This window comes from Panthera tigris, chromosome C1 (genome assembly GCF_018350195.1).
Source record: "Panthera tigris isolate Pti1 chromosome C1, P.tigris_Pti1_mat1.1, whole genome shotgun sequence".
NCBI lineage: Eukaryota > Metazoa > Chordata > Mammalia > Carnivora > Felidae > Panthera > Panthera tigris.
In genome coordinates, this window is record NC_056667.1 from 168779971 (window position 1) to 168792730 (window position 12760).

Consider the following 12760-nt stretch of genomic DNA (forward strand, 5'->3'; position numbering starts at 1 on the left):
GCTGAATGTAATGTCTTTAGCTAGCTTTACATTGTTGCAACCTCACCCCTGTGAGCATTTTCTAGAATTGTCAGAAATGAGCTAGTTATTGCTCTGAAAGTACTGATTTTGCCTTCCCTGTGCCTTCATTTATAACCCTAGATACATTCACTTAATAAATTCTTAGCTGATTTGTTCTTTAATGAGATAGTCAACATCTGAACTGTGCTCTCAGAGATGAATCACAGTGAAAAAAAATCTCTATAAAATGCAAGCACTCCACCACTACTATTTTATGAGCCAAACACCCTAGTCCTTAAGGTTATAACCCCTTTCAGGGCACAAATGTTTTTCTAATTATGGGAAGAAATTTCAAGCCCTCACATTGGCTAGTTTACCAATAGTATTGCAATGTAAAAATTGAGGACTATTCTGCTTAAGTGTTGGTGAATTTTGTCATTGAAACTTACTTGCCCTTTCTTTCACTATCTCACTTCTGTCACATATTGATACGTATGAACTCTTAGTGTACTGATGACACCCTTAGTACACAAAAATGCTTAATTGTTGCATTAAGCATTTCATAAAATAAAACTAAAATTTGAACAATGAGCTATTCCGAAAAGCTTATTATTTAAATCCTTGACCAATATAATTTTCAGCCTTACGCAGCATCAAAAAATTATTTCTGTTGATGTAGAGAATTCAAAGCATTTTCCTTTTCTAGTTTATAACTAATGTCTACATAATATATTAATAGAATAAAAATAGGGGCGCCTGGGTGGCTCAGTCTATTGAGCATCCGACTTTGGCTCAGGTCATGACCTTATATCAGGGTTCATGGGTTCTAGCCCTGCATCAGGCTTTGTGCTGAAGGTTCGGAGTCTGAAGCCTGCTTCATATTCTGTGTCTCCCTCTCTCTCTGCCTCTCCCCCCGCTTGTACTCAATCTGTCTCTCAAATATAAATAAACTTTAAAAAAATATTTTAAATAGAATAAAAATAAAATAAATCACATTGAAGAAAATAGAACTGAGGGAATAGCATTCAACTTTTCTCTTTCCTAATTAATCTGTTTAGAAAAATTTGAGATGTTGCATTCATAAAATTAAACCAAAAAAATTCTGACATAAGACAGAGAAATAAGATAACAAGAAAGTACACTGGGAAATTAAAATATGCTTGCCAAAACAAAACGTTCAATATGAGCTCTGGGGAGAAGTTGAGAAAATAATACTAAATTAGGGTAAAAATTGATCCAATTTGTTTCTTCTCTCTCATATGTTCCATCTCTTTTGCTTTAACTCTATATTCAGGTAAAGTATCTTTATTATAATAAGTAGTTCCTTCATTCTTATTACCTAATATTTTATTGGAATGTTGATAAACATTTATAAAATGATTTTTCAGTATCTACGGATGCCAAGATATATTGCAGCATAGAACAGGATCCAGACTACCTGAATTTGAATCCCTGTTCTTTCACTTAAAGAATTATGTGATCTTTTGCAAGTTACTATTATGTGTCTGTTCCCTCATGTATAAAGGAACATAATAAGATTATCTTTCTCATAATGCTGATGTAAGGATTAAATGAGTTAATATACACAAAGAACTTAAAACAGTATCAGAAGCATAGTAACTGCTCTATTAAATTGTTAGAATTAAAAAATAATGTTTTAATTGTTAGCATTTATTATTATTGATACTATCACATGGCTTTCCTCCTTCAGATTGAAGTGTAATTATTTCAGTAGGTTTACTGACCATGAGCTATTTTCCAAATAATTTGTCATAGAGCATTATTGTTTTTATGCATTGCTAGTCTTCATTTTATTTAGAAACTTTACATCCTAATTCATGAGTGAAATGTTTGAAATATTTGTAGCACTAACTCTATTGATTTTCATATTAAGGTTATACTAGCACCATGTAATAAATTGGAGGGAAACAGTTTTAAACTTACAAGTTCGCACCCAGCAAATGACAAAGATAAATGATGACATATTCAAGAGCACCAAATTGGAAAGCATACCACTCAAATAATCTTCTAAAATAATTGCCTGAGTCAGTATACTTGAGAAACAAAAAGTAATTAGTGACTAAAATCAGAGACTTGTACCTAACTAGCCATAGAGATTGAAAACAAAGTCCCAGGTTTACTTCTGTGAAGAAGGGCTAGGAAGAAATTAATTCAAATTAGAACAAGAAACAGGGGATCCAAAAAAGATGGCTTCAAGGAAAAAAAAAAGGATTAAATTTTAAAAGAACCTTAACAAACTAAAAAGATTATGTCATTGATTAAATGAAAGCACACTACTTCTAAATTGATAACTAAAGGGGCACCTGGGTGGCTCAGTCTGTTGAGCGTCTGACTTTGACTCAGACCATGATCTCACAGTTTGTGAGCTGGAGCCCCACATCAGGCTCTGTGCTGACAGCTCAGAGCCTGGAGTCTGCTTTGGATTCTGTGTCTCCCTCTTTTCTGCCCCTCCCCCCTTCTCAAAAATAAACATTTAAAAGAAATTTTTAAATAAATAAATTGATAAGTAAAACCCCAGAAAATATGCAAAGTTTTAACAATATGGCACACTAGATATTCCAAAAATTTCCAGGTCAAAAAGCTTTTCAAATATTGGAAAAATTGTAGTAAATATGTTTTTTTTTTTTTTTAATTTTTTTTTTTTTAACATTTATTTATTTTTGAGACAGAGACAGAGCATGAACGGGGGAGGGGCAGAGAGAGAGGGAGACACAGAATCGGAAGCAGGCTCCAGGCTCTGAGCCATCAGCCCAGAGCCTGACGCGGGGCTCGAACTCACGGACCGCGAGATCGTGACCTGAGCCGAAGTCGGACGCTCAACCGACTGAGCCACCCAGGCGCCCCGTAAATATGCTTTTTAATGCACAGATAGGCCTCTAAAAAATGAAGGTGTCAAAATGAAGATGCACATAATGGAGCTTCAAAATACCTGAAAGCAAAAATAAAACAAATCTCAGGAGAAATAAATACATTTGTAATTACAGTCATATAGTCATATATTTTATACATCTCATTCTAAAAATTGACAAAACAAGTAGAGAAACCCAGTAAGTATATAAGAGAACTGAACCTCACTGTCAGTAGACTTGACTGATTGACATTTATAGTACACTCCACTGAACAACAGCAAAATACACATTATTTTAAAGCACACACATTGAATATTTACCAAAAGAAATCACATGCTGGGTGATAAAAAAAATCTCAATAAATTTACAAAGATCAAATAATACAATGTATATTCTCTGACCCCAGTGGAATTAAATGAGAAATCAGTAACAGAAATATCTTTGAAAAATCCCTAATACTTGAAAACTAAATGATACACTTTTAATTAACCCATGGGCCAAATAAGAAATTGAAAAGGAAATTAGAATGTATTTTCAACTGAATAAAGATGAAAATACAACATATCAAAATCTGTGAGAAATAGCTAAAGCAGTACCTGGGATGGGGGGATTTATAGCACTATATAGCTGTATTAAAAATGAACAGGGGTGCCTGGGTGGCTCAGTTGGTTGGGTGTCTGACTTCAGCTCAGGTCTTGACCTCAGAGTCTGTAGGTTCAAGCCCCACATCAGGCTCTGTGCTGACAGCTCAGAGCCTGGAGCCTTCTTCAAATTCTGTTTCCTTCTCTCTCTGCCCCTCCCCCATTCATGCTCTGTCTCTCTCTCTCAAAAATTAATAAACATTTTTAATAATTTAAAAAAGAAATGAACAAAGATCTTGTATCAATGACATCAGGATCCACATTAAGAATCTTAAGAGGATAAGCAAAATAAGTAAAAATAAATAAATATCAGAGCAGAAATCAATGAAATAAAACTCAGAAAGACAAAAGAGATAATCAACAAACTAAAAAGTTGGCTCTTTGAAAAGATCAATAAAATTGATATGTCTTATTTTATTAACAGATACAAAAAGATGTCAAGAACTGTAAAGATTCTGAGATTTTGCCATTCATACAGACTATCAGATCAGCCTACCAGCCTATCCTTGGGTCAGGAACAAAAAGTTGTATTTGTTCCTCACACCAAAAGCAGTAGCCACGCTACTGGCATTTTTGTACAGGTTCTCTGAGCTCTGATTCCCACAACACCAGATGCTTTTGATAATTGTGACACTTTTCTTTGAGTAGATTGGTTTAGAAAGTACAGAATTTAATTTCCTAGGTATCTACCCAAGAGAAATAAAAAGCATGAGTCCACAGAAAGATCTGTACACAAATGTCTGTAGCCGAATTATTTATTATGGCCAAAAAGTGGAGACAACTCAAATGTCCATCAACTTATAAATGACTAACAAAATGTGGTAAATCAAAACAATGGAGCCCTAGCTAGAGTAAAGAGGAATGAAACACTGATACCTGCTACAACATACATAAATCTTAAATCTGTTTTCCTAGGTGAACGAAACCAGAAAAGGCAAATCTGTAGAGTCAGAAAGTAGATTAGTGGTTACTTGGGGCTGGGGGTAGGAAAGGGATTGACTGTAAATGGACAAGAGGTATTTTATCAGAGTGATGAAAATGTTCTAGAACTGGATTATGATGAAAACTGCACCACTCAGTAAGTTTTCTAAAACTCTTGAAATTGTATACTTAAAAGGGATGGATTATATGGTGTACGAATTATACCTCAATAAAGTTGTTTAAAAAGCAAAGAAATAAAGAATTATATTTCTTTCATAGTGGGTCCTCAAACATGTAGTATTGTTCTACGTCAAAAATATTTACATAGTCATTATATTATCAAATATTTATCAGTTTTTAGAATTTAACCACTAGGGAAAATATGAGTCTTTTTTATTTTAGTTACAAATAAAATATAAATGTTCTGAACTTTAATAAGTAATCACATACCTGCCAGATATTGGGAGAAAAACAGGGGGATGAGAAGTGTAAGGAAGTTTATGATCACTGACATTCTCAGTTTATATTGTCGAGAATTCAGTGATAATGTTTGAAGTTGGCTGATCAAGATATAAAAGTTTAAGTATTAAACATCTTACAGAAGTGTAACATGTTACAATCGTTACCAAAAGAATCCCAAAATAATTTAACTTAAAAAAATTAGGAAGAGAGAGAAAGTTCTTGGTCTTTCCAACTGTGGAGACATCAGGTAATGTTTGATGTTGATAGGTCAAGATATCGAGGTTTGAGCTCCACAGCTATAAATTGATCACCAGAGGAAATAAAACTGAAAATAATTCTAAGTGGCTAGTAATGAAGAGAAGGACTTCCAGTAATAATAGGAAATTCAATAGGAGATTTGATAGTAATGTGTACCTTTCTCTCCTATTTGATTTTTTCTACTGTTTACATATTATGTAATAAAAACTAAGGGAGATGTTAAAATATATTTTTAATATCCTCTTGTAGCCACAAACTTAAGTTTAAAAATTAACTTACTCTTTCACACCAGCTTTTCCTCCAAATTTTCATGTTTCTGTAGGTTGGCACTTTTATTTTTATTTCACTTTTTTAATTTGCATTTTTCTTTATTGTTTCAAATTTTCTACAATAATTGTATGTATTTTTTAAATTCAGGAGTTTTTTTTAAGCTCTTGGCTCCTACTTGTCCTCCATGTCCCACTCCCAGTCTCCAAGTATTTTCAGTTCTGTTCCTTGTAGTAACTCAATATCAACCCCTTCTTGTCCCCTCTACCACAGCCTGGTCCGGATCACCTTTCCCCACCAGTTATTAGCACCCTGCGAAGCAATTCATCCATCTTAACTGCCACTCTAATCACATGGTCCCATGAACTTTCTCAGGTTGTCCACTGCCTGCCAAATAGACATAAAGCTTTCTTTTCAGGCTTTTTGTTTTATTTTAAAATGATTTAAAAATAAATACTTTTATTTATATAGTTGAGACCTTCTGAATATGCATTTTATAGTTTTGCTTACTTAATACAATATGAGGAGCAGCATTTTGCCCATTTCCTGAGTACTAAAATACATATAATTATTATGGAGCACTTGACAAAATACTGGAAAATGCAAAGTAAAAAGTGAAAGTTCCGTGATAGGAAACAACCACTAAAAATCAGAGTATGATATAGAGGTTTATAAAATTGCATACTCCTTTATCCTTTTAAATTTTACTATGGACATTTTCCCATTCTCCTAACTTTTCTTTAAAATTGCTTAACTAACTACTGCATAGTATACTATCATTTGATTGTACCATTATTTATCCATCCCTAATTTTTTCCCAATTTTCCTTTATTACAAATAATCCTCTAATAAATATATTTTTGCACATTAGTAATAGTCTGCATCTCTATTTCTTAAGAGCAAATCTGTATAGGAAAAACATTGGGTCAAGGATTATAAATCTAGTATAATTTTCTTAATGTTTACTCCTATTTGTTCTCTTTCTGCAATACATGAATTTCCAATCTCAGGGCACACTAGCGAATCATGTATATTATATATTTTTCTTTAAAATTATTTACCAATATAATAAACAAAAAGTTAATTTAAATTTGTTATTGAGATTTCTTGTATTAATTTGGCAGGGGAGGCTTTGTACTACTTAATAAATTACTTGTTCCACCTTTTGTTCATTTTTCTGTATTAGGGTTTATAATTTTTATTATTGGTTTATAAATGTTCTTTAAATATTTATATTAACCTTTGGCCTATCATGAATAATGCAAATATTTCATTACCTTTTTGCTGTCATTTAGACCTAACTTTTTAAAAATGTTTCTTAATGTTTATTTATTTTTGAGAGAAACAGACAGAATGTGAGGGAGAAAGGGGCAGAGAGAGGGTGAAACACAGAATCCAAAGCAGTCTCCAGAGCCTGATGCGGGCCCTGAATTCACAAACCATGAGATCATGACCTGAGCCGAGTCAGATGCTTATCTGACTGAGCCACTCAGGTGCCCCAGACCTAATTTTTTTTTCAAGATTTTTTTTTCAAGTAATGTCTACACCCAATGCAGGGTTCAATTCACAACCCCGAGATCTAGCATCACGAGCTCCACCAAGCCAGCCAGGTGCCCCTCGACCTAACTTCATATGTGGTCAATCTGTCCATCTCTTCTCTGTGGTTCTGCTATTGCTCTTTTGTCTTGGAGGTTTTTTCCCCATGTCAATATCCAAATACTTACTGAGTCTGATTTTATTCTAATTGATATAGTTTCATTTTGTTTATTTAGTGCTCTAAATTATATGGAATTTATTTATGTTTAGGTGAAAAGTACACATGTACTATATTTTTCAAAGCTTTCACCCACAGCTCAGAATCATTTATTGACATGTTTCTTCTGCCCTCATTGATTTGTATTGTGGCCTTTATCAAATAGTATATTTTTATATATCCTAGTATTTGTCCCTGAAGCATCTGTGCTATCTTATTGCTCCATCTGTCCATTATGTAAGTCCCACAGTTTTACTAATAATATTTTGATGCATTTTAAATTATATTTAATAGCTATTATTTTTTTTCCATGCATACATTGTCTGTCAATCTTACACTAATATTTCAATTATTGCAACCATTAATAGACAGAGAAAGTGAGCTCAAAGAGATTAAGCCCACCAGCTAGTACATGACAGAGTTAGGATTTAAACCTAGATTTGTATAATTCCAAAGCCTTAAACTCTTAAATAATTATCCTCCTTCTCCTCCTCCACCTTCCCCTCCTCCTCCCCCCACCTTTCCCTCCTTCTCCTCCTCATTCTCCTCCTCCTCCCTTCCTCCTCCATTGACTAGAGGGAAACTAGTCTTCTTTTTAAAGCAATCCAGTTTAAAAACAAGTTATAGAGTCAAGAAAGAACATGAGATCTTTCAATAGAGAGTCAGACATAATGGAGACAGACCTTGGTCAGGAACTTGTACCTCGGATCTTTTCTATTTTAGAAATGAGGTTGTCAGAGATTCTGATGAGTTCATTTTCTTTAGTCTTCCACTCAGTGGTCTTCTCTAGCAACTGGATTCACATCTGCTCCTTCCTCAAGCTCACATGGAAGGCCAAGGCCAAGGCTTGGGCTTTGCTCCAGACCTGCATGATCTCCTCGTTTGGCAGCTGGAGTTTCTCTTCTATGTGGGCCTTCAGTGCTTGGTATCTCTGGTCTTTCCTTTCAATCCTCATACACTTCTCGGATTCTTCATTCATGTGGTAGCCTTCAATGACCTCCTTGTGTTTTTCTTTTTTTTTTTTTTTTTTTTTAAATTTTTTTTTTAACATTTATTTATTTTTGAGACAGAGAGAGACAGAGCATGATCGGGGGAGGGTCAGAGAGAGAGGGAGACACAGAATCCTAAACGGGCTCCAGGCTCTGAGCAGTCAGCACAGAGCCCGATGCGGGGCTCGAACTCACATACCGCGAGATCGTGACCTGAGCCGAAGTCGGACGCTTAACCAACTGAGCCACCCAGGCGCCCCAACCTCCTTGTGTTTTTCAAACCACCTGAAGAGGACAGGGAAAGATTTTTCCATGTAGTCCAAGTCTACAGTAAGTTGGTCTTTTTCTTTCAGAACCCTCTGAATTTGGGCTCTGGCAAGTTACTTCTATTTCTAAGCCTCCTCCAGCACCTGGTCCAGGATCCCCTCAAACCCGTTGGAGATCTTCCTCATTTCCAGGTTCTTTGCGTACAGCTCTTCATACCTGTTCTTCACCAATAGCTTCAGCTTTTGTATCCTTACACTGCCAGGTCCAGGTCTTTCTGGTTGTGCTGCAGTACGTCCACGACGGGCACCACGGTTACCACGAACCTCCTGGCCTGAGGACACAGGGACTTACTGGAGCTCCGAAGGAATCAAGTTCTACCAGCTTGGCCTTGGGTGGGCTTCAGGAGGAAGGTATGTGTGCATCCTGCGCACTCCTGCTTTCAGGGGCCACAGGCAAGGGCCTCCTCCTGCGTAAAACTCGAGTACAAGGACTATTTCCTCAAGGCCGACTCTTTAAACGAGGAAGTCCCAAACTGCTTCAGATAATCAACCTCTGCTCAGGTGCTTAGAGCATCAACAGGGTCTCTGAAGCACTCCTCATTCATGTCCAAGGCAGGCTCTGGCCCCTGCCGTGGAGCGAGGACACTGGGTCACCAGAGGAGGCAGTGGGCTCACCACCCAACTGTTAGTGGGAACCCACGCACCTGAGGAGTTCACAGTTCCCTCCGCATTCCCACCAGTGTCACCATAAATTGTCAATTGCTGAGTCTGAAAGCAGGGTTGCTGGGAGGGGACTTCCTCACCACAGAGCTAGGGCGCAGTGACTTGCTCCAGGGTCACTCTGGGCTCTGAGCCTCTCCACCACCCACAAATGGGTTACACTTTGGGTTGCCTAGGTTGTAGGACCCTCGGGGAGGGGGGGACAGGACTGTCGTGTGCCTCCCTGGGGGCATTTTCCTGCCTCGCCTCTGGACTCCTTAAGGAAAAGTTGAGGCCAGGTCTCTCTCTCTCCCAGCTTTCTTGGTCGGGGTGCCCTTTTCCTGACAACATCGTCAGAGAAGTTAAATTCCGGGGTTATTTGGCCATTGGCCTCTACTTCTGAGGACCTAAGGACGTGGCGCCTCAGAAAGGTGCAACTTGGGGAAGGGAGCAGGTGGCAGGTCAGGGCCAGCCAGAGGTCTGTGAGGGGCCATTCTCCTACTGTGGCCTCTGAGGATGCTCCCTGTCTTGGGACACCATCCCAGGAGGCCTTCTAGGATTTCAGAAGCGAATGTAATGCTTTTATCTAAGGAATAAGAACCAGACATTCTTCCTGGAGGTGCCCTTTTGGTTTTCAAGCCTTCCTGGGATCTGTGGGGAGAGCTTGAGGAATCCAGGCAAGCCAAGGAAGCCAAGCCGGCCCACTGAAACACGTCTCTACAAAGCTGGTTTCAGCCACTGTTTCTGGAGAATTCCGTTGGTCAGTTTGGTGTCCACTTCTTTAGTGAGCTATTGGTTCTCTTTCTGGATCCAGATTTGGGGGAGTTTTCTAACCCATTGGTGTCCTCCAGAGTAAAACGAGTCTCAAGTTTGCTGTTCATGCTGGGACTTAAAATACTGTGCCTTGGTGGATCCCACAAAGGTGACAGAAAAGCCACCTTCACAGCTTTAGCCCCGTTCTTGGGTGACATATTTTCTTTCTGTGACAGCCGAAGAACAGATGAACTTCTGGTAAGTTCTAGTGGTGAAAACAGAAGTCACAATTTTCTGTACTTTTGTCACCAGTGACAACTTTGTCACTTAGAATTTGCAGACCCATTCTGCTGGCTTGCCAAGATGTCACAAGAGCCAGTTTGGGCCATGCTCCTTAAATTCTTCACCGCATTGTCTCTCAATTTAGTCCCTCTTTCATATCTTATCACTGATCCTAAGTGTTTTATATTTTGCTGGTAGGTATTATGCTTCCTTATTTTACCATTGGGTCTTCTAAATATTGCTATTTATACAAAATTGATTGATATTTTTATAATCTATCCAAATAATTTGTTGACATTTATATTAGTTCTAATTTTTTAGTTAATTATCTTGGAGTTTTAGTTAAGTATTCCTGTCAGCTATGAAAAAATTATTTTTTGCCCTGAATTTTGCAGCATCTTTTTAAATGCTTGTACATTAACTGCTGATATATAATTAATTTCTCAACTCTTCTTTGTGAGCATTTAGGTTGTTTTCAAATCACATGAAAAATCACCTATTTTTCCCGCTGGTGAAATGATTCTTATGTCCTTGAGGCTTGTTATTAAAAGGACAATTTCTAGGCCAATTCCCATGTTTCTGTCACAAACCACTACATTTAGTGTTACAGAGAATGAGTTTCAAATTAATGTTTCTTGGATGCAGTAAAGATCCAAGCAATAATTTCCTTCTGTATGTCAACAATCCACCTTAAAAGAAGCAGAAATTTAGGTCCATTGAAAAAGGTAAAGTGAGAAGTCAAAAACAGAGAGTAAGTCCCTGTACCATACAGTTCATCTTCATTGATATCATTATGAGCTAAATGACTGCATTTGTGTTGTTGTGACTAGAAGATTAACATGCTATTTGCAAAGTTATAATCTGTGCACAAGTGGCCTAAACTTGCCACTCCTCATCTGTTGCAATTTATACCACTGAGAACTTAGTAAATATAATGTCATGAAAAGAGTCATAATTTTTCCAACATATTATAGAATTTTTTTTCTTTTTCTATTTAGGCACACACTGTGAAAACCAAATCCCTTTTAAGATAATTGTAGTATGCTGGGTGTTGTATGGAAACCAATTTGACAATAAACTTCATATATTGAAAAAAATAAAATAAATTCACTAATTGCCATAAAAAATATAATTGTAGTATGTTCTATTGTCTTATTACATTTCTGGGAAAATTTATAGAATATTATAAAATTTTCTTCCATCTCTAAAACGCTGGTTTTTATAATACTTGTGTTGCTTCATAGATAATTGATTTGGGAGATGTTTATTCATTCAACAATGGAAAATGTTGAGTGCCTACTCTATGCTAATCATTGATTCAGATAGTAAAGATTGATCAGCAGCAAAGACAGACCAGAGTCCTGCCTTTATAGGATTTATATTCTAGTGAGGGAGACAGGCAATAATCAGACTGGAAACTGCTTTGGAGGAAGAATAAAGCAATGTGACAAATTTGATTTTCCAAACATTGGAGAATGTGTATACTTATATACATATATAGTCTACATATGTTTATATATATACCATCCCACATGTTCTTATAATGTTATATCAACACTTCTCTTCAAGAGGCAAAGCCTATACCCCCACCTTCTCCCTTGAAGCTGGGTAAACCCTTGTAACTGCCCCAACCCCAGTAGAAAGCAGCAGAAATAACATCCCCTGCCTTTCCAAGACAATCAAAATAGTGATATGGCTTCTGTCTGGCTCTTTCTCTCTTAAGACATTTGCCTTTGGATCCTTGAACCACATGGAAGAATTCTTACTACCCTGAAGCCAGCATGCTGAGAGACCCTATAGAGAAAGAGAAAGGTGATTGAGGAGCCCCAGCTGTTCTAGTCCCCAGCTCTTGGAGTCTTCTCAGACCAGGTACCAGACATATGAATGAAGGCTGAAATGACTCCTATCCCAGCCAAATGTCTGACAGCAGCTTCATAAAGGACCCTAAGCCAGAAATGCCCAGCTGAACCACTCTTTTTTTTTTTTTAATATATGAAATTTACTGTCAAATTGGTTTCCATACAACACCCAGTGCTCATCCCAAAAGGTGCCCTCCTCAATACCCATCACCCACCCTACCCTCCCTCCCACCCTCCATCAACCCTCAGTTTGTTCTCAGTTTTTAAGAGTCTCTTATGCTTTGGCTCTCTCCCACTCTAACCTCTTTTTTTTTTTTTTCCTTCCCCTCCCCCATGGGTTTCTGTTACGTTTCTCAGGATCCACATAAGAGTGAAACCATATGGTATCTGTCTTTCTCTGAATGGCTTATTTCACTTAGCATCACACTCTCCAGTTCCATCCACGTTGCTACAAAGGGCCATATTTCATTTTTTCTCATTGCCACGTAGTATTCCATTGTGTATATAAACCACAATTTCTTTATCCATTCATCAGTTGATGGACATTTAGGCTCTTTCCATAATTTGGCTATTGTTGAGAGTGCTGCTATAAACATTGGGGTACAAGTGCCCCTATGCATCAGTACTCAGCTGAACCACTCTTTAATTCCTAACCCACAGAAACAATAAGAGATAATAAATTATTCTTGTTATTTTAAGCAACTAAGTTTGGTTTAAAACAAACAAACAAATGAACAAAC

The 12760-nt window shown here is 37.1% G+C and overlaps 1 pseudogene; it reads right to left on the bottom strand.

The window, feature by feature from the left end:
• Positions 1-7860: 7860 nt before the first annotated feature.
• LOC122240811 overlaps positions 7861-12760 on the bottom strand; it is a 144644-nt pseudogene continuing 139744 nt past the window's right edge.